The sequence below is a fragment of the Protopterus annectens genome, chromosome 8.part0, assembly GCF_019279795.1.
Source record: "Protopterus annectens isolate FY-2018-M chromosome 8.part0, PAN1.0, whole genome shotgun sequence".
Lineage (NCBI taxonomy): Eukaryota > Metazoa > Chordata > Ceratodontiformes > Protopteridae > Protopterus > Protopterus annectens.
Window position 1 is genome coordinate 507,430,469 of NC_056741.1, and position 22,133 is coordinate 507,452,601.

Sequence of the window (22,133 nt, forward strand, 5' to 3'; positions counted from 1 at the left end):
TGCTGTCTGTTGATATAAGGATGCAATTATAGACTGTCCTTATGTGTATATATATATATATATATATATATATATATATATATACATATATACATTATATATATATATATATATATATATATATATATATATATATATATATATATATATACATATATACATTTTATATATATATATATATATATATATATATATATATATATATATATATATATATATATATATATATATAGTCAACAGAAGACATCTTGTCAGCAATTTTTTTCAGAATTCACAATTAGCTTTTGTAATATGACATAATTTGTAATAGCAAAATCAAGCATATGTGACCTCCTCCAAATGCTTGCATAAAGTATCAGTGTGTATTAATTTGCCTCATTATATTCTAGTTGGGTGTACATGGTGTGCTTTGGAATTAGTTCAGCACCAGAACCACTAGCTAGTACAATCCAAGGCGGGCATGGCCTCAACTCATCTTCTACAGTAGAACCTGCAAAACATTAACATAATTGGAAAAAGTACCACATACATTTGTTGCAAACACAATTTCAGTTTTACGATGTAGTGACACAGATATCTAATACATCCTACTGCAGGGAAGGACACTCCTGCCTTCTGTGATATTCAGTAATAGTCTTCCTCCAATGGAGAATATAATATGCACTGCTGAGCACACACCAGAAACAGTTAAATAAGCAGAAGGTAATCACACACGAAAATACTGCAGTACACTCAGTCTTTCCTTCTCTCTTTGTATCTCCTGAACCTCTGCCTCCCATTGATGAAGCAGGTCAGGATAGTAGCACCTCACATCACTGTACTTTTATTAGCAGTACTCAGCAGATCTGATCAATAACAACATAGGACCTCTCCAAAAACTAGACCAGGCCCAATTTGGCTTTGTCAAAGGGAGGCCTTACTTAGTCTGGTGGACGTCGCAAAAGTCATCAAGGCCATTGATGAGCGTAAAACAGTACACATCACTTATCTAGACCTCAACAAAGCTTTTGACACAATCCCCCACTCAGAGATTATAAATAAACTTACCGGGTAAGCCATAAACCCTTACATCATCAGATGGATAGCCATCTGTCTCACTGACAGGACACATGTTGTCTGGATATGTGAATCCACTTCTGATAAAAAAAACTTTTACTAGTGATGTCCAACAAGTTTCAATATTGGGACTCATTGCTGTTTGGTATAAACGTTTCTGAAGTGATAACCAACGTTGGGGGTCTCTGGCTCATTAAATTTGCTGATGACTGTAAGCTGGGAGCGATCATTGAATCATCAAACAATGCTGACATCCTACAAACAGCCGTAAAAATGACAAACAACTGGTGGCAAAACCATGATCTGAAATTAAATGCTAAAAATGCATAATCATAATTTCTGGTAAGTCAGATATCCCTGCAAATTATAATATCGATAGCACACTCCTAAAAGTAGACCCAGTGGTGAGGGACTTAGGAACACAGATAGATAGTATCCTACACGTTGATCACCGGGTCACTGCAGTAATGAGGAAATCCTTCTGTGTGGCTCAACTTAAAAGTAAAGTCAAGAAATCAAGATGCCATTGTACTCAGCCCTCATCAGGCCCATAACTGAGTACAATACATCCTTCTGCATGTACCTAATCAGGCACTTACACCAACTGGAGCAGCCCCAGAGGTTTCTCACTAAAAAAATACAAAGTGTAAGACACATGTCTTGTGCAGACCTACTAAAGGCTCTATCTCTTTACTCTGTCTCATATCATTTAATGACAGGGGACTTATTGAGCTACAAGGCATTCTCTGATCTAGCCCTGATGAAAATGATATATTTCCAAGAAAAATTATACAAAAGTCATGCATTACATGGACCTCAACCTTATTTGTGACTCTTAACAGAACTCGCTGGAGAGACAGATTTGTATCCCAAAGGCTTTCTCATCTATTGAATAAACTTCTCACCTTTGTAAAACAAAGCCATCTCTCATTCTCTTCAAAATTAATTTGAATAAATTCACTCCTGGGGTACTGCCGATGTCCCTTATGGACAGAGATCATCTGTAAAATGACTCAGGGCTCCAACATCCAAAGACTCACTACACTGATGCTACCCCATCCCATACCTGGGGAATACAAATATAATATTGTCATATCCTGAGTATTGTTGGCTAGGCTTCTAAAGGCTCTTGTGCTGTTAGGCCAGTGATCACCTATGAATCTAAGCAGGATGGTTGCTGCCAGAGACAACACTCACTATTCTGATAAGATCATACTGAGCATCCACTTTCTGCAGTTGGCCAACTGATTGCCCCAGCAGACACTCTTCAAAGTTCCTGTGCAGAAAGAACATAACAATTCTGCTCACATGGCTACATCATTATGGTGCACTATGTTTCACACTGCCTGAAGGAACCTTAGTCATTCATATGGTTAGACTGTATTACACAATCCAGATCTATAAACTATATTAATTAATGTTTAATGCAATGAATAAAGTATGAAAAATATGACAATGTAAAGGTTACAGCAGCTCTTCTTCAGTAACCCATAAGTGATTCAAAAATCAGAAATGTTTCTGCATGACAGGGTTGCCTGATGTCCCTATTTTGAGCAGGACTGTCCTGGGATCATCAGCCTGATCCCGAATCCCACACTGCTAGTTAAAATCCCAGCGAAACAGCCTCTGCTTTGTATTTTTTTGATTGGCCCGTATGCCGGTATATGAGTCAATAAAAAAAAAAATCGCAAAATGGAGCTACTTCTGTTTAATGTGGAACTGCCTGATGTTCCGCATTGAACAAAAGAGGTTCCACTGTGCGATTTCTTGATTGGCTCATATACCGGCATACTACTTGTGTTTCATGGGGAACTGCTTGGTGTTCTGCATTAAAGACCCCTTTTTTCCTTGGCCTAAGCGTGAAAGACATTTTTTTTTTGTCTTTACCTGTCCTGTGAGAAATCTGGCATCCCTGCTACATGAAGCACACTTTTGTGTGTGTGTGTGTGTGTGTGGGGGGGGTCACTTAAATGCTTGCAGGACATCTTCTCTGTCATCAAGAATAACTATCCTTTTTGATATCACTCAGTACAGGTTTGACCTACTTTAATAGCTGATAATACTATATCATTGTAGTATTCACTTTTAGAGTCAACAGAGTCAATCATAGACAAATGGGGCTCTATGCAGTATAATGAATTAGGCCCTCCCACCAGACATACCAATATCCCATTACTTGCCTGATTTTTTTTCCAATTACCATAAACACTCTATCACTGTACATACTATTTTCTTTACTTTTACAATTATCATGGAGATTTGGATTTCATTTAAAACTTTTATTTCAGATTTTACAGAAAAAAACACTGACAGCAATTTTCTAAACAAAATGAAATAGCCTTACATTGAAAACAGGAATAGCATAAGAAACAGTAAACTTCTCTTCCTCTGAAACTCACATTTAGTGAAAATCTATTTGACAACCTGTTAAACTACAAGATATGTTCAGAGATTCATAGTCATATAGCATGTAGGGAAGTACTAATTTATTTCTAAACAAGTGCATAATACAACCACGCAAATACCATAAGACACCTGGGACAGCTCAGTGCATATAGGCATCCAATTTGAGGAGCAGCCCAGGAGTACTGATTGGTGAAGTAACTTGGCAGAGGCACATAGAAGACAAATGAAGGCTGAGGGAATAAAACTGTGAACTACAGAAAACAGCTGTTTAACAGCCTGTGATGGCCGTGCCCTGGCCCAGCAACCAAGGAGCCTCAATCCTCCTCACTAACACCAGGGAGGTCATCTCCAAGAAGAGGAAAGGATAACTAATACACACAGTAAAGTACAATTTCCCTTAAGTGTACACAGAGATCACAGTCAGTCTGGGGCTGGTTGCTCCTTTGCTCACCAGGTCCCCAATAAGACTCCCCACTGGCACAGCTATAGGGTCCAGGTCTCAACCTAACTGTGCAAGCTAAAACCTCCAGTACCCTCTCTGTCCAACCAGTGCTTCGTGTCTCTGCCCAGGTAGCTAATACATACACACACACACACACACTTTGAGAATTGGTTATACAACCACACAGACTTTCCTGGGAAAAGGCTGGTACAGGTTCTCCAGCTGTTCCCCTATTACCCAGACCATATGGTAGTAATTCCTGCCACCACCCAGTTAATTATCAGCTACAAAAAGTCCCTTAAAAGGGTGCCCAATTATTACTGTGCAATATTATAATCCAGTGGTAGTATAACTAGTCAGTCTCAAGGCTTATTGGAAGGGCTTATTACAATGAACTCTATAAATTTATAATGTACTCTAAAGCATACTTTATCTCTACATAAACCAGCCACAGGTAGAAGGTTTTAAAAATATTTAATAATAAATAATTAAAACACAAGATAAAACTACTAAAGCACAGAGATATCTAAGAGTTCAGAGATCACCAGAAACTTAAAATAATACAGTAGTACAGGTCTTATTTCAAAGAAAAATACCTAATTAATCTTTACTAGCTTTAACTATTCCTACAAGAAATCACAGTGCTAAAACTTACATGTGAGCTTAGGCAGAGTGCTGAGTTAGATATCCAAGATCAAAATGCTTACAGTCTCTTGCTGAACAATACCTTTTTTAACACTAACCAACAGCTCTGCTGAAACCCTCCCAAATTACATAATTTTGACACCTAGGTTTTCCCAGTATTCATATTGCACCATATTGACACCTGGTCTGAGTTCTCAGGCCACAAACTGCATTATTTAGCAATCTAACACCTGCTCAGAAACTTACAACAATTCAAGGCATTTCACATATACACTCTAGTAGAAACCAGAGCAATAAAGCACCTTCCACATGTAAATTCTGGTCATAAACTTTAGCCTTAAAACAATGGGCATGAAACCTTCATCCAGACGCACTGGAGCCGACTTGTAAAACATGAAAGGTTCATGACATGCTTCACTGGGCCAGTAGAGTGCAATGTTGTCACATATTTTGCAGTTCCACATTTCACAGTATTCTTTTGCACTCAAGAAAACATGCCTGTATTTTACATTTATTTATACAGTTGATAGAATTATGTATGAAAATTCTATTTGACTAGGCTGGCAGCCTTCACACATCTCTCCCCAATTGTCACACAGCTCATAGGCTTACACAGCAACACTAAGTACTAGACAAACTGCTGTAACACAAACAGTGAATTTCATACATGTATATCTGCAAAAAAAATAAATAAATAAAATAAAATAAAAATGAATTAATGGTTAAAATATTAACATTAAGCTCATATACTTCAAGCTGTACCATTTATTCACAACCAAATGATAAGCACACTGTCAACATTAAGGAAACCAAGGATCACATCCAAAGAACATGGCTTTTGATAATGCACTTCTTTACAATAATCAATTTCATCCCTTTATACCATAACTCAAATGCTGTGGAACAACTTGTTACCACTCCCACAAGAGGGGAAAACATACTGGACCTGATCATCACCAACATGGGGACTCTATGCTCCAGACCAGAGGTGTATCCCTCACTGGTAAAATCAGACAATAAACTAATCTCACTGGATACTCACATCTCGACCCCACCCCCTGCCCAGAAAACCACAGTGAAAAACGTCTCTAAAGCAAATTTCACACTCCTCAAAACCGAGGTGGAATCCTTCTAAGCCCCCGGGCCTGTGGAAAATACAGCCCAGACTGCAGAATCCTTTATAAACGCATTCTATGAATACCTTCAGGAATGCATGGATCATGCAATCCCAAATAAAACCAAGACCCAATCCTGTCTGGTGGACCCCAGCCATAAACAAACTATCCAATAGAAGGAGGAAGCTACTACATGATAGAGCAAAATCCCAAAAAGGGAAGGCATTGCTGATCAGTATTAGCGAAAGACTAAGGGCGCTCATGAAATCGTCTAAGGCCAGCTTGAGAGAAAATTGCACAGGACACTAAGGATAATCACAAGGCTTTCTTTAGTTATGTTAGGAACCTGGGTGGGAATTCTCAGATATGCTCAGAATTAGTCCAAAATGACAAAAAATACACCAAACCCACAGACATTGCCAACATCCTAGCTGACAGGTTCAGCGCAACCCCCCTCACCAAACGGGCAAATATCTATCCCAGCAGAGTGCTGCCCCCCTGACTTCTCAGATGCTCAGGTAAGAGCCACTCTCTCCAAAGCAAAAAACACAGCATCAATGGGACCAGACGGTGTCCCAGGCTGAACTCCAAGAAGAGCTAAACCCAAACATAAAACTACTGTTCAATCTCAGCCTTACTACAGGATATGTATCCAAAGAGTGGTGTACAGCAACAGTGGTCCCTCTCCACAAAGGTGGTGCCTCAATGGATCCTGGAAACTATCGCCCCATAAGCCTGACTAGCTTGGTCTGCAAAGCTATGGAAAGGATCATCATGGACCTCATAAATAAAGATATTGGGGACCTACAGACACTGGATCCTACCCAGTTCGGCTTTGTTAAGGGCAGATCCTGCCTCTTAAACCTGGTCGATTTCTTTGAAACAGTCACCAAAGCCATTGATGAGGGGAAGGTGGTCCACACAGCCTACCTGGACCTCGCAAAAGCCTTCGACATATATACCCCCTCGCATTTATTAAGATAAGCTCACCAGCTTAAATATAAAACCCTATGTCACTAGATGGTTTGCAAACTGGCTCAAGGACAGAACCCACATGGTTAGAATTGCTGGAGCCATGTCAGACTCCAAACCAGTTACAAGTGGCGTCCCACAAGGCTCAGTCCTGGGACCTCTCATGTTCGGTATATATTTCTCGGAGGTACAGGCCAACATGGAAGGACTGTGGCTGACCAAGTTCGCAGATAACTGCAAACTGGGAGCCATAATCGACTCTCCAGCCGACACAAGCATCCTCCAAAAGGGCCACATAGAAACAGACAACTGGTGCCAGAGCCATGGCCGCAAGCTAAACGCCAAAAAGTGTATAGTCATCCCCTTTGGCAAAAACAAAGTGCCCACAAATTACCACATAAGTGGTAATCCATTAAGTACAGAAGAAGTAATTAGGGACCTGGGGACCCAAGTTGATAGCAATCTCTCATTTGACAACCACGTGGCCAAAGTGGTTAGAAGAACATTTTATATAGCCCACCTAATCATGAAGGGATTCACATCTAGATCAGGGGAGGTCATCGTGCCTCTTTACTCATCCCTCATCAGGCCCATAATTGAGTACAATGCCCCTTTTGGGATGTACCTTACCAGACACTTGCAGCAACTGGAAAGACCCCAAAAGTACCTCACCAAGAGGATCAAAGGGCTCAAACAGATGCCATATGCTGCCCGGTTAAAGAAACTCCAGCTCGACTCAGTGGCATACCGCCTGCTCAGAGGCGATCTGTGCCTGACGTATAAAGCCATGTCCAACCCGGAATTGATGGACATGCTGCACCTCAGAAAATCCAAATCCCATCGAGCTACGCACTCGAGAGACTTCAACCTCAGCACTGAAATAAATAGGACATGCTGGAGGGACAGATTCATAACCCAGAGGCTTCCTTCACTCTGGAATAAAATCCCAGTCCAGGTTAGGCAGAGTCCCTCATTGACTCTCTTCAAGAGGAATCTTGATGAGTGGATGGGAGATCATAGGTTTACCCCGGGTATCACTTCTGTGTCACTGTTAGACAGAGGCACAGTATACTAACCTCGAAAAAGGGCATAGCAAAATTCATTTAAAATGGGTGGTGAAAGCCAAACACACTCTGGCTAGGCTTATAAATGCCCTAGGGCAGATAGCCTAGTATGAACCGATGAACCTATGAACCTATGAACTATTCTGGTCCCTAGGTACTAGTTACTAGGCTTTTAGTCCAGCGGACCATTGAGAAGTCTAGCCAACATTTCCAGTTGTCTCAAGCATTGTCTTGTTCAGTGACTTACTCAAGAAAAGGACACAAATAGGAGGTCATGTCAGACATGTTCTGGCAGTTGGAGGTAAGGATTAAATTTCTTGTTTCCTATAGCCATGGAACAGGGATTGATTGTGAGTAAGTCATTTAACTAGCATTCTCCCCTAAGTGGGCCATCATACCTATGCACTCACCTTATTTTTAAGCTGTACCTAGCCATGCAAAGTCTGTGATGCTCTTGTTCAAAACACATACAGTTGCTATACCAGGCTATATGAGTCAGCTGCACTTCCATTGTTCGAGCTGCAGAAGACCTAAAAAGAAATAGCTGTGGGATTAATTGTAAAATGCTGCTAGATTTTCATCTTGTGCCCTTTCCAGAAAGTCTCCTCAGTTGCTGTACATGAGTGAAGGAAGCAGCAGCAGCCTCTGCACTCATGCCAGCCAAACAGGAAGTAGCTGCATAAGACTGGACACTGAGAGTGCAGTATGTTTTGTTCCTGTTAATTACTTTATATGGCTTTGTGTTTTGAGTAATACATTCATCATTACATCTGTACCAATGTGAATGATAGCTATCACAATGTGTGTGTTTTTTTCTGAGGATCTTTACAAGGCAGGAATCTTTCCTTAACTCTGTGAAACTGCAAGTACATAAAATCTTTAATGAGAGCCCTCTATTCCTCTACTCTAAGGTAATGACTGATGTTTTACTTAGTGGTGCTGATGTTTTATACCATGCTAGCAGTTGCACGTTATAGCAGTGGCCCGGTTAACGATGTTACTGAGCCCCGCTGTTTCTGAATTACTATCATAGCACTTCGTGCTATTCAAAATTGTTGGCAGTAGCCATGCAATTTACAATGAGTATGGAACAATTCATCATCATGCTCGTGCATTTGGCATGTGCACTCCAGTATCACCATAACATAACACTATATCCATTCTTAGCCTCATGGAGCAGTAGTAGGCACAGACAGATCCAATACTAGGTGATCTAGGCAACTGCAAAGGGTTAAGGTTCCAGCACCATATGTTTAGTCATTGCTACAATACAGCATGTAAATGGATGAGAAACTTTGAACACTACTAACTGTAGCTGATTAATAGGGGCCCAAACCAAAGAAAGGTTGTTGTGATGGCTACAATATAACATGAAGAAACATGTGCATAACACAAATAGCAATAAACAGATTCATAATGGGACATAAATATCAGCATCCTATACCATACAATACACATCTACTGACTGACATGTTTTCCCGCAGGCGTATACATACTGGTATAACAATCTGCAGAAAGAAATTCCAGGAAAAAATTCACTACCCATGAGAGTAAAGTGTTACTGAAGGCTTTCCATACAAACTGAATGTGCCATCTGGGCAAAAGTAACACAAAAAGGCAATATAAGGACCAGATCTGGCAGAGCTTAGTGCAGGATGTAAATGCTGTGGTTAGTCATAGTAGGTCTCAATGAAAGTGTTATTGAATGCAAGGAGAAAGGCAAGGGACATTGCAGCACACTGGCCATCACTGTATGGAAATCACCAACACTCATGCAGCTCACAAGGCTGAGGAGTTTCTGGCCTTATACACCAACCAGGGAGCTCAGACCCTAATGCCTGGGGGCAGCTTGGCTTTAAGAGCTGGGGTGGCATCATCCACAAGTGTCTCAGTCAGGGAACATAGCTCTCCACTCTCCAGATTTGTGTATGATGTCAAGATATTTGCCTCATATTTTTGGTCTAGTCCTCAAAAAATTTGTGGTTTTCCGGCAAATCACTGGTGTGATCCGAAGACTGAAGTCACTAAATAATGACATGCATATGAGTTTCAGGCTTCAAATCCTTCATAAATATGTATGATAACAAAAAACCTGTTACTCTTCCAACTTACTAAGTTTATAAGAGCAATATTTAAAATCTGTCCCTATTTTTGGGCCTTTGTTCCCCCATTTTGTCAGGATTTGTCCAGATTTCTTGAACTAAGTGATTGAGAGGCATGTCAAGGAAGCACATGTTTACTAATGTGAATTTCAGTATAGTATAGCAGTGCATGCCTGAAGGGAATGACTGAGTAAAGCCTACTTGCATATCTGTCTTTCTAGGAGCCTCTGGTCTGCCACCATAACAGCCTGCACAATGACATATGTATGTACGTCAGTGTATGCTTTAGCTGTATTTTCATGTGCCACAGGGGGTTATAACAGAGTGTGTCATGTGTGTGTGTGTGTGTGTGTGTGTGTGTGTGTGTGTGTGTGTGTGTGTGTGTGTGTGTGTGTGTGTGTGTGTGAAGACACTGTTAGCATGTCTGTTCATGCTTTTACAGGATCTGCAGGCAGGATGCAGAACAAAAGGTCAACAGTGGGCTGACATCAGCAGGGCACCTCTGAATGACAATAATGGCAACATTCAAATGACATGGTCCCTTGACAAAATAACATTGTCTGAAGCATTGTAAGGGAAGGAGTCACCCATGTCCACCTATACAGGGACCCATACAGAGGTACAAAATGAGCATATGGCCTTTCCAGTCCATAATAGACATCCTGCACCTCAAAGCACGTCAGAAATGCCATCTGTGTCCAAGTTGCACACACCATCTGAAAAGTACACTGCATCAGAGGTGTGCATACTCACAGTAGTAGATAGACAGGGATGGGAAGGTGCTGCTATGACTACTGTGCCATTACACATTAGAATACACATTTGGTATATGTGCAGGTCAGTGGTCCAGGTACAACTGTCTGATATCCACAACATTGTGGACATGGTGAGTTTGCCTTTTTGCTTATGTAAGGATGTGCACCAAGTACATAGTGACATGGACTACAAATGCAAGGAAAACACAATGTTGCTAAAAATCAGTGGTGGCAACTGATGCCTTCACATGACTCCATGAAATGTATTGCAATTTCCATTCAGTCTACTTCACAGGCCATGTCTTCCATGGGAATGGGAGTGGTGTGATATAGGGTAGGTCAGACACAGACCATCCCAAGGTGGACTACACAAATCGGTGTTGACAAGCATCACTGTCATTTGTGAGAACACAACTATACAACCTCAGTCACAGGCATCATTCATGAGTAATGTTGATCATCTGACTCAACACCTAGGGTAACTTTACATGCATATTGACGTAGCTCTAACACATTCACATTGACTGTTGGCACACACCTTGCCACCTTAATAATGGACAACAAGCAGTTCAAAGAATAAGGTGCTGAACAGGATCAACACAAGATCTACCCCATCAAGGTGAATGCTCATGGTATCTAAAACAAAAAATACAATCTGGCCAAGTAGAGCTCCAATAAAGGCTGTCCCTTCTCAGTAAAACCAACAGTAACATTGCAGGAAAAACCACAAGGGCTCAAAAATAATAAATGTGAATTTTTAATAGATCCAAACCACACGACAAGAATAAAACCAAGCAGGATTAAGTGCTTCCATCTCCTTACAGAAGTCTTTATCAGAATCAGAAACTAATTACAACAAAAGGTTAATAAGCAGCACCATTCCTTCCAGTTGGTTCTAACATAATTAGTTCATTAATTCAGGAAGTGATGTTACATCCCAAAAATCATGACAATAATAAAAAACATTTCCTTAACAAATATATATATATATATATATATATATATATATATATATATATATATATATATATATATATATATAGATATATAATTCAAAAGTCCATTCTGATTACTGAAAAAAAATATATATATACTGGATATATGAACATATATAAATAAACGTATATTAAAAAAAATGACAATAAGTTAATGAATAAAACTGCTTAGCACATAAAAACACAATTATAGAAGGCCAGCAGTAAAAAGTTAAAAATAATAAATATAACAAGTAGGATAAATGCAACAGGATAATTATTAATGACAAGGTGACTATATAAAAAAATGCTCATGGTACTGTAGTTCCACCCCATCCATGCCACAGACCACATCAAACCTAACACTGCAATGCAAAATATCGGCTACCACCAGACCAGTGATTAGTTTATGGCAGCTTGATCTCTGACTCTTTGCAACCTTCTGGTGTAGGTGGCTACCGTGTTCAACTTTCAAGACCCCACTCCATCTAATAGTGTTGGCATCAACAGTCACTGTATTTCCCAATCCTGTGCAAGTGTTGATGACTGTATCCTGCTCAACCTTTAGCCGATGTGTCTATGATAATGTCTGACACACAATGAGGTCATAGTTGTAGACCAGAAACTACCTCTTTGCTAGTATTGTGCATGCCTCTTTCTCATCAGTGGTACTGTCACTGTGTGTCTGCTCCTCACATGAATCTCCATGGTACAGCTGGTATAGCAGGCCCTTCTAAGCTGTTCAATTACTAATCCATTTGTTTATATAAATCCATGATGTGCACCATGGTACACACAACAAAAACTTTGTCATAGATGTTTGGAATGAATTATAATATTTCTCCTGCGGCATTTAGGCAAAATACACATCTCTGCAGTAAGCAACTCCCTGCTGCAATATATTTCACATTTCCCTTGTGTTACATTAAAGGCCATTCCCTGCTTTCTCCAGGGATTGTGGATTTGTATTGTCATTTAGGGTTCTATGACATATCTAGAATCTCATGCAAAACACAACAAATAATAGATAATGTGACCTTCATGTATGTATAAGACCTGTCTGTATAGCATAAGTGCACACCTGGAAATCAGATGATCCTGAGGGAAATCCTGTCAAAGTAATGTATAGTATGGGTAGGAAGTGTGCTAAATATGTGGATCATGGGAAGTGTCTAAGTGTTGCATTCCTGTTGAGGTATTTCAGTCCTTCTGGATGAGTTAGGGCTTTGATGGTAGTGTGTGTGTGTGTGTGTGTGTGTGTGTGTGTGTGTGTGTGTGTGTGTGTGTGTGTGTGTGTGTGTGTGTGTGTGTGTGTGATCTATGGCTCATGGTTCCTTGGGAAAATGTGCAAAGTTATAAAATGTATGTCTGGTGCTGGTTCTGCCTGCTGCAGTCCTGGTGAACCACATATGCTCCTTTATATGCTGTAACCTAATACTAAAAAACTGATTTAGAATTTATGAGCATAATACCTGTGATACTCCTAACATTTCTTCAGAAGGTAATTGAAAGGCTCTTTTAGCCAAGATGTTTAAAGCTACAACTACTTAAGCCATTTCAACCACAGCATCAAACAACATGTCCTAGGATCCTGGAATATGAGTATAACACATAGAAACAGAAACTGCCTGTTGTCATCTCATTCTGCATGGCTCTCTGTATGGAATACAGTTGGTGATATATGTGGCTTGGTGTAGAAAATGTGCCATCTGACCATGCCATGTCATTAATGTTCTTTGTTGAATTCTGTGTTGTGTCAGAACCAGAATGTTTATGTTGCCTATGATGAATAATGATGTGATATCTGTGCTGTAACTATGATGATTTATATGTAAATATACCATTTCAGGCTTTCATTCTATTTACTGAGATGTCTTCATTGATTTGTCAGATATATATGTAACATAAATATTGGATTGGTCTATTGTTTCTGCACATCCTTGTCCCCTCTCCATGTATCCTTTAACATGCTACTAACTGTGAAACTAACTATAAATGCTTTCATGCTCTCTGTCTATATGGTCCAGGTCTTATTTAAAAATGGTTCTTGGACTAGTAATCTCTCCCAGTTATTAAATATAATTGAAAAATAAAATAAATATCTTTTGCAATGTCCACCAACACACAGTACATGAATGTCCCCATCTGAAGTGGGAACATGGTAGGATTAAAGACTGTAATCAGTGGTGATTATTTCTAGCAATTGGCAAGACCCCTTCTTCTTAGCCCATGTCACATGCTTGGATAATGAGTTCCTGGTAGGTAGTATTTGTATCGCATTGTAAGTACACAACTCATAGGATGTCAATGTTTTTTTGGCTGTAATGATATAAATGGCGCATCACATTTGCTGGATCTTGGGCATGATGGGGCCCTGTGGAGAGTAGCACTTTCTCATTGTCCATCACCAGCATGATGGTGGTGAGCCCTTACAATAGTCTTATTTTTTTCACTATTCAGCAGCAGAATGCATTGTTGTTAAATACCTTCTTACATGAATATATGTATTTTTTGCTAATGCTCTGGGTTTCTTTCTGTGAGGTGCTCTAGATGTACCTCTCACACTTGGTCTTTGGTGATATGACAAAATTGTCTATGGAGGTACATTTCTGAGTATTAGAAGATCCCATAGTTGTGCTGGATTTCACACAGGTGTGCTTCTGCTTTATATCCCAGCCCTTGTCCAGGATGAGATCCAGTTCTGTGACATGTGTACTGTACCCCCCCAGACACAATTTAATATAGTGATTGTGATGTTCATGGGTGGCTGCTTACCTAACCAGGCTAAGATGTACTTCATATATACATGCCTTCATCCTGACTGTCCTTTCCATTTATAGCATCCCTCCTTCCCTTGCTGGATCCCATGGTGGGGTCTTATGGGTGTTATTGCCCACATACTGCTGTACTGTGTGTATTTGTCAGTTTGGTTGGGAGATAGACCTAAGCACTGTGATACCCATTATGCTCTCATTTGTTGAATCGTGCTGCTATATTATGCCTGTTTTCTGGGTTGGGGATAGCTTGGCTATGGACTTGTGAAGTTTTAGCTGTATAAAGTGTATTTATATGTATTCTGTTAATTTCATTGAATGTGAAAGGAAGCCTGGAGCTTTTTCTTACTTAGGTTTTGCCTGTGTACACTGTTTAAGTATATCTATCTACATATTTATCTTTCTCTCTCTCTCTCTCTCTCTATATATATATATATATATATATATATATATATATATATATTTTTTTTTTTGTGTCTTTCAGCTTTTCCTGGTTAGGGGTCGCCACAGCGGAACTCCGGTCCTCTAATGATTGGCAGTTGATTTTTACGTACCTGCTTGCCAGGCCTGATACACAACCTTCAACGAAGGTACGCCCATTCACTCATGTCTCCACGCAGAAGACGCTCTAGCTGAGAATCGAACCGGACAGTATCTTACTGTGAGTGTATATATATATATATATATATATATATATATATATATATATATACATGTGTATATGTATGTATGTATATATGTATACATGCACACATACACACACACACACACACACACACACACACACACACACACATATATATATATATATATATATATATATATATATATATATATATATGGATTCCTATTACAAGAATGAAAGTTCACTATTTTGAACTTGTAATAGGAAGCCTCACTTCTGTGAAAGTTCACTTTTGCATAAGTGCACTTCACTGAAAACACCGCAGCACAGTGGAGGACATAAAAAACAAGCTATGTCCTCCAGTATGGTGCGATAGTCACAGACCTTAGGGTTAGGGCATGGGTTAGGGTAAGGGGATAGTTAGTAAAGCTAACTGCTATGTCCTTCACTGTGCTGCAGTCATCACAGGCCTTAGGGTTAGGGCAAGGGTCATGACTATGCCCTAACTATGACCCGTGCCCTAACTCTAAGGTCCAAGAGTACTGTACGGAAGTTCAGTACAGCACCCGTTCATTGTACTGAACTTCGCGTAAGTGCAGTTTCGATTAAGTGCACTTTCGCTGCAATGAGCATTCCATGCACTATTTTGAATTAGTGAAAATTCGATTTAGTGTATAGAACCCATATATATATATATATATATATATATATATATATATATATATATATGTGTGTGTGTGTGTGTGTGTGTGTGTGTGTGTTTGTATAATAACTGAAATCCAATCAGCCGGGCATACATATGTGAAAGTGCTTTTCACAGAAGAAGCACTTTCACGTAAGTATGACTGTTGCTGAGGCTGTACTACGGTGTGGGTAAGGGAAATTTCCCTTTTCTCCACTGTAGTGCGGTCTCGGAGGGAGAATATTAAAGTAGGGGGGGTGTGGGGGCACATGGGGGGTGCAGGGGGGCGAATCCCACCCTGCTAAAATGTAAATGTAGTGTTTTTTTTTTTTTTTGTCACACGCTTTAACAAAAGCACTTTTTTGATAAAAACGCTTTCGTTAAAGTGTGTTCGGATTTTATGGATTCGGACGACTGAGCAAACGTCCTAGATCTATATATATATATATATATATATATATATATATATATATATATATATATATATATATATATATATATATATATATATATATGCAATCTGTTGTTTGTTGGTGCTGTTCTTTACTTTACTGGCCTTCTTTTGACTGTGTGCTCTGCAGTACTCTGTACTTTACATGTTTCTGTGACTGTTGGGGCCTCTTTATTCTACATGATTGCTGGGAAGGCACATTTATTTGTGTGCTGGTCATTCTCTGCTTATGTGTCCTCTCTGATTATTTTTTCAGCTGTTTGCCTACTGGGAAGGGAGTTGTGCTATCTCTTTAGAATTATCTACTTGTACAGTGTTTTCTCTTTGTTTTTTACAGCTTTGCAGCATTGACTTCATATTCTCCCATGCTACCACTGCTTTGCTTTGCCACATTGTTTGTGCTGGTAACTTTCTGTCCACCACACTAACACGCCCTCACACTTCTTGTTTTACATATGTGAGTTTTGCAACTGATCTACTCACAAAAAATGATAGGGAGCTGGTATACAAATTGTGTGAAAAGGTTCAATGCATTATTTAGAGACAGAGGAGAACTCTGCAGCTGCAGATATGTTTATGTTTATAGCAAATATTGATGATGTTTAAAACTTATTTACCTGAACAGGGAAACATGAATTAAGCTGAATCATGTGTATCACAGCATGCAGCATCACCAGCAGGTCTGGCAGTTAGTGCAGAATATTGAGGGTATGAGGTGCTAAATCTCTGCTTTCTGTAGTTCAGTGTTTGACTCCATCAGCCTACTGTGTGACTCTGAACAAGTTGTTTAACCAGACAGTGCTCTCAGGCAATTGGGAAACTGAATATTTCTGCTGTATAGAGTACCACTGCAAGTTTTTCACCAATACCTGAGTCCCCTCTTCCTTTAAATGCTGCCCGACAGTGATCTATAATGAAGGCAAGCACTGACATTAGTCACGGAGTTGAACAGAACAATGAGATGCAAAAGTGAGTGGTACTCATTAACACATGGTAAAGCTTGTAACTGACTTTCTGTTCTATATACTAAATACTATGTCTAGTATTTCTGTGCATCACTCATAGTTTCAATGACTGTGGAAGGCAATTTTGTGGTCTGTAATTTCATGGCTGTGTATAAATATGTATGTGTTTGTGTATGTATGTGTGCTTGAATGTCATTACAAAGTGAATGATGGTCTACTCCCCAATGCCACATATCCATGGTACATAGCTCACAATAAGGTGCAGACATACAGGCTGCCATGTAGAACCCTACTGCAATGACAATGTATAGATCAGCATTTATGCTCACTGCTTATTGCAGTACCCAGGGCGTAGCATTGCAACATATCCACTCTGTGTATGAACAAGTGTGGAATGCTAGCAACTGTGTCTACTGTTTGCATCCTTAGTGCAAATGCAGTTGTGTCCATGCATTTTGAGGACACTGAATATAGTCTGTGTTGCGCATGCCCAGCTAGTGTCTGTTGTCGATAGTGCAACTCCAGTGCTGTTAACTGTGCATGTTACACAGTCCATCGTGCTGTGTGCCTTGTATTTGCACATGCCATAGGAAGACATAGTGGGGTGTTTTATGCTCAATGCATTGAATTCCTGCTTTACCATGATGTGTTAAACTTCTCCACAGTGCACTGAGTGCAATAGATGTTAGTGTAAGGGGAGGGCTTGTAGTATTATGGAGCAGGAGGGGAGTTTGGAAGGAATTTCCTTGTTTCACTTGAAAGAAAGTTACTGTTTGTCATTTTTGCATTTAGTTACTTGTAACACATTGCACTCAAGTTACCTGGCACTTGCTCACTAAAGCAATTATATAAGTCAGCAATAAAAATTAAAAGCACTACACCCTCACTCCCCACTGGTCATTGTTTTCAACTATTAAGGAATTCCCAATATTATTCTAGCATGTCCAAAGGTCAGTTGTCAATCTCCTCTCCGGTCCAGCTGGTGAATCTGGGAATCTTGAGGCAATGTTATAACTGCCTCATGTACACAGACAACCCTCTCCTCCTTCCACATAACACAAATACTTGCGAGAGATGCAGCTATTTAGCCAAACTGGAGGCTGAGCTCTCTCAACTCAGGACTGGCAAGACCAGACAGGAGGAGAAGGCAACTACACACACCACAAAACCAGCCTCACATAATGCTACCACACCACTGAATCAAACACATAAACACACAAAGACATACTCAGAGGCTCTGAGTAAAAATTTACCTAAACAGCAGAGGCCTCCAAAGCAGACACCCAAACAACTGCTACCTCAAGACACCCCACAAGCAACACATAAACCACAAAATCAGTGTGCAAAGCAGTCACAGCCCTTAAGGCCAAATACAACACCAAACATACTTGTCATAGGTGACTCCATAATCAGACACACTGACGTCCCACTCACCAGGCTGAACAAGGAGAGGGTCACAGTAAGCTGCCTATCGGGCGCTAGAATCCATCACATAACACAAGCACTCGGGTCACTCCAAGGCAAGTACAAATATGACACAGTCATTGTCCATGCTGGTGTGAACGACCTGAGACATACCTCCCTGGACTACATGAAAAGAGACATAGAGGAACTCTCTGATTATGTAGCCCAGGCAGGTATGACCCTGACCCTGAGCAGTATCCTTCCTTCACCAAGAATGATGCCACAATATAGAGACAAGATGATCAGCTTTAACAATTGGCTTAATGTCTGGTGTCATTCTAAGGGGATCCAGTGTCTGTCTGCCTGGGATGACATGCTTGACAGGCCACGCTGCTTCACAAGGGACGGCTTGCACCTGTCACCCCTGGGATTCTGGATATTGGCTAAGGCTCTTGCCACCCCCATAGTGCCTTTTTTAGGCAAGGCTCAAATTCTAAACCTACCACCCTAGAAAACAAAAATGGGAAGAAACTGAGGGTATTGCTGCTCAATGCCATAAGTCTAAATCTCAAAATGCACGCACTCGAGGCCCTTCTCAGTATGGAGAACATCGATGTCTTTGCTGTAACTGAAACTTGGTTCAAGGCTCCTGAGAGCACCCTGGCACTATTAGGTTTTACCTCATATCATGCTTTCCGGCCCCAAAACCTGGACCACACCACAAAAGGAGGGGGTGTATCCATATTCATAAAGGATACCCACACCTCCAGGTTGGTGGCAATGCACGAAGCTTCGGAAACCATCCAGGTGCAACTAACCATAGGCAAAACTGCTCTACAAATTGTAGCATGCTACAGGCCACCCTCTCAAACTCAGGAACCCCACACAGCCTTCCTGAAGACACTGGAGGGTATAAATGTATCTCCAAACACCATCATATACTGGGTGACTTCAACTACCCGAATATAGACTGGGAACATTACTCAAGCCCTAACTTTCTAGCCCAATGGTTCCTGGAGTTCATAAATTCAAATGCCATGGAACAGCTAGTCACTGTTCCCATGATAGGAGAAAATATAGTAGATCTCATTATCACAAACATGGGGACAAAATGCTCCACACCGGAAGTATATCCCTCATTGGTGAGATCTGATCATAAACTAATCTCACTGGAAATCCACATCCCGCCCCCACCCCAAACAAAAAAGACAACAGTGAAGAACTTCTAAAGCAAACTTCACACTACTCAAGACTGGTGTGGTGTCCTTGAAGGCCCCTGAGCCAGTGGAAACCACAACACAAGCCACGGAAGCCGTTACAAATGCCTTCCATGAACACCTCCAGGACTGCATGGATCAGGCAATCCCAAATAAAACCAAGACTCTTTCCACAAAGGGCAAACATCCAGTCTGGTGGACCCCAGCCATTAACAAACTTTACAATAAGAGGAGAAAGCTATTACATGATAGAACAAAATCCATAAAAGGGAAGTCACCCCTGATCATTATTAGTAAAAAATAGGAGCACTCATAAAATCAACTAAGGCCAATTTTGAGAGAAAAATTGCCATGGATTCAAAGGACAATCATAAGGCCTTTTTCAGCTATGTTAGGAACCTGGGTGGAAACTCCCAGATATGCTCAGAATTAGTCCAAAATGATACAAAATCACTGAACCCACAGACATTGCCAACATACTGGCAGACAGGTTCAGTGCAAACTTCACCCCTCTCCCCTAAAGGAGAGATAACTATCCCAGCAGAGTGTAACCTCCCAGACATCTCAAATGCGCAGGTGAAAGCTGCTCTCTCTAAAGCTAAAAACACAGCATCAATGGGACCAGATGGTGTCCCCGGCTGTGTGCTACATGAGCTAAATGAGGAATTAAACCCACACATAAGGCAGCTGTTTAATCTCAGCCTTACCACAGGATACATGCCCAAGGAGTGGCGTACGGCAACTCTGGTCCCACTCCACAAAGGCGGTGCCTCTACGGACCCTGGTAATTACCGCCCCATAAGCTTAACAAGTCTAGTCTGCAAAGCTATGGAGAGGATCATAATGGAGCTCATAAACAAAGATATAGGGACTTGCAGACATTGGACCCGACCCAGTTTGGCTTCACAAGGGCAGATCATGCCTTTTGAACTTGGTCGACTTCTTCAAACAGCCACCAAGGCCATTGATGAGGGAAAGGCAGTCCATACAGCCTACCTTGACCTTGCAAAGGCTTTCAACACAATACCCCACTCGGGTATTGTAGAAAAACTTACCAGCTTAAATGTAAACCCATATGTCACAAGATGGGTTGCAAACTGGCTTAAGGACAGAACCCACAGGGTTAGAGTTGCTGGCGCTATGTCAGACTCCAAGCCGGTCACAAGTGGTGTCCCACAGGGCTCAGTCCTTGGCCCCTATTGCTTGGCAGCTACTGCTCAGAAGCACAGGCCAACATGGGAGGACTTTGGCTGACAAAGTTTGCAGACGACTGCAAACTGGGCCATAGTGGAAAGTGCATCGGACATGGATATCCTTCAGAAGGGACTCACGGAAACAGATAGCTGGTGCCAGAGCCATGGCCTGAAGTTAAACGCCAAAAATGTATAGTCATACCCTTCAGGAAAAACAAGGTAACCCCAAGCTACCATATAGGTGGCAATCCACTAAGCACAGAAGAGGTTATCAGGGACCTGGGGACCCAGGTTGACAGTGGCCTTTCTTTTGACACTCACGTTGCTAAAGTGGTTAGAAAGACCTTCTACATTGCCCACCTGATCATGAAGGGATTCACATCCAGATCTAGTGAGGTCATTGTTCCTCTGTACTCTTCACTTATTAGACCAATGATCGAGTACAATGCCCCATTCGGGATGTATCTCACCCGACATCTGCAGCAATTGGGGAGACCCCAAAAGTTCCTCACCAAAATGATAAAGGGACTCCAAAATCTGTCATATGCTGCCAGATTGAAGAAACTCCAGTTCTATTCAGTCGCATACCATCTGCTCAGAGGTAACATGTGCCTGACATACAAGGCCATGTCCAACCCGGAATTAATGGACATGCTCCACCTCAAAAAATCCAAATCCACCAAAACCACTAGAGCAAGCGACTTAAACCTTAGCACGGATATAAATAGGACATGCTGGAGGGATAGATTTATCATTCAGAGACTCCCTATGTTGTGGAATAAAATCCCAGTCCATGTGAGGCAGAGCACCTCGCTGGCTCTGTTCAAGAGAAATCTTGACCTGTGGATGGGAGATCGTAGGTTTACCCCGAGAATCATCTCTGTGTCACTGCTGGACAGAGGCACAACAAACTAATGGGCACAGTATTTTTTCATATAAGGGGTGGCGTAAGCCACAAAACTTTGGGCTAGGCTTATAAATGCCTTAGGGCAGATAGCCTAGTATAAACCTATGAACCTATGAACCTATGAACCTATAAGATTTAGGATTAGGCAGTGATCAGGAAATTTAGGTTTATTCAGGGGATGTTAGAGTTTTAGGATTGGGGAATGGGAGTGGATTTTTAGTGTTAGGTAACAAAATGGAAATTTAGGTTTAGGGATGGGGTGAAGTTTTATATTTAGGTACTAATCAGAAACTTTAGGTTTTAGGAGAAAGGGTGTGGAGGTTCAGTGTTAGGAACTAAGGAGTTGAGCTAGGAACTTAGTGGATTTTTAAGTTTATGGTTTAG

The 22,133-nt window shown here is 40.8% G+C and overlaps 1 protein-coding gene across 1 annotated transcript in view; it reads left to right on the forward strand.

The window, feature by feature from the left end:
• The window catches only part of LOC122808291 (melatonin receptor type 1C-like), a 221,029-nt gene that overhangs the window by 197,173 nt on the left and 1,723 nt on the right, over positions 1-22,133 (forward strand). The window lies entirely within an intron of this gene.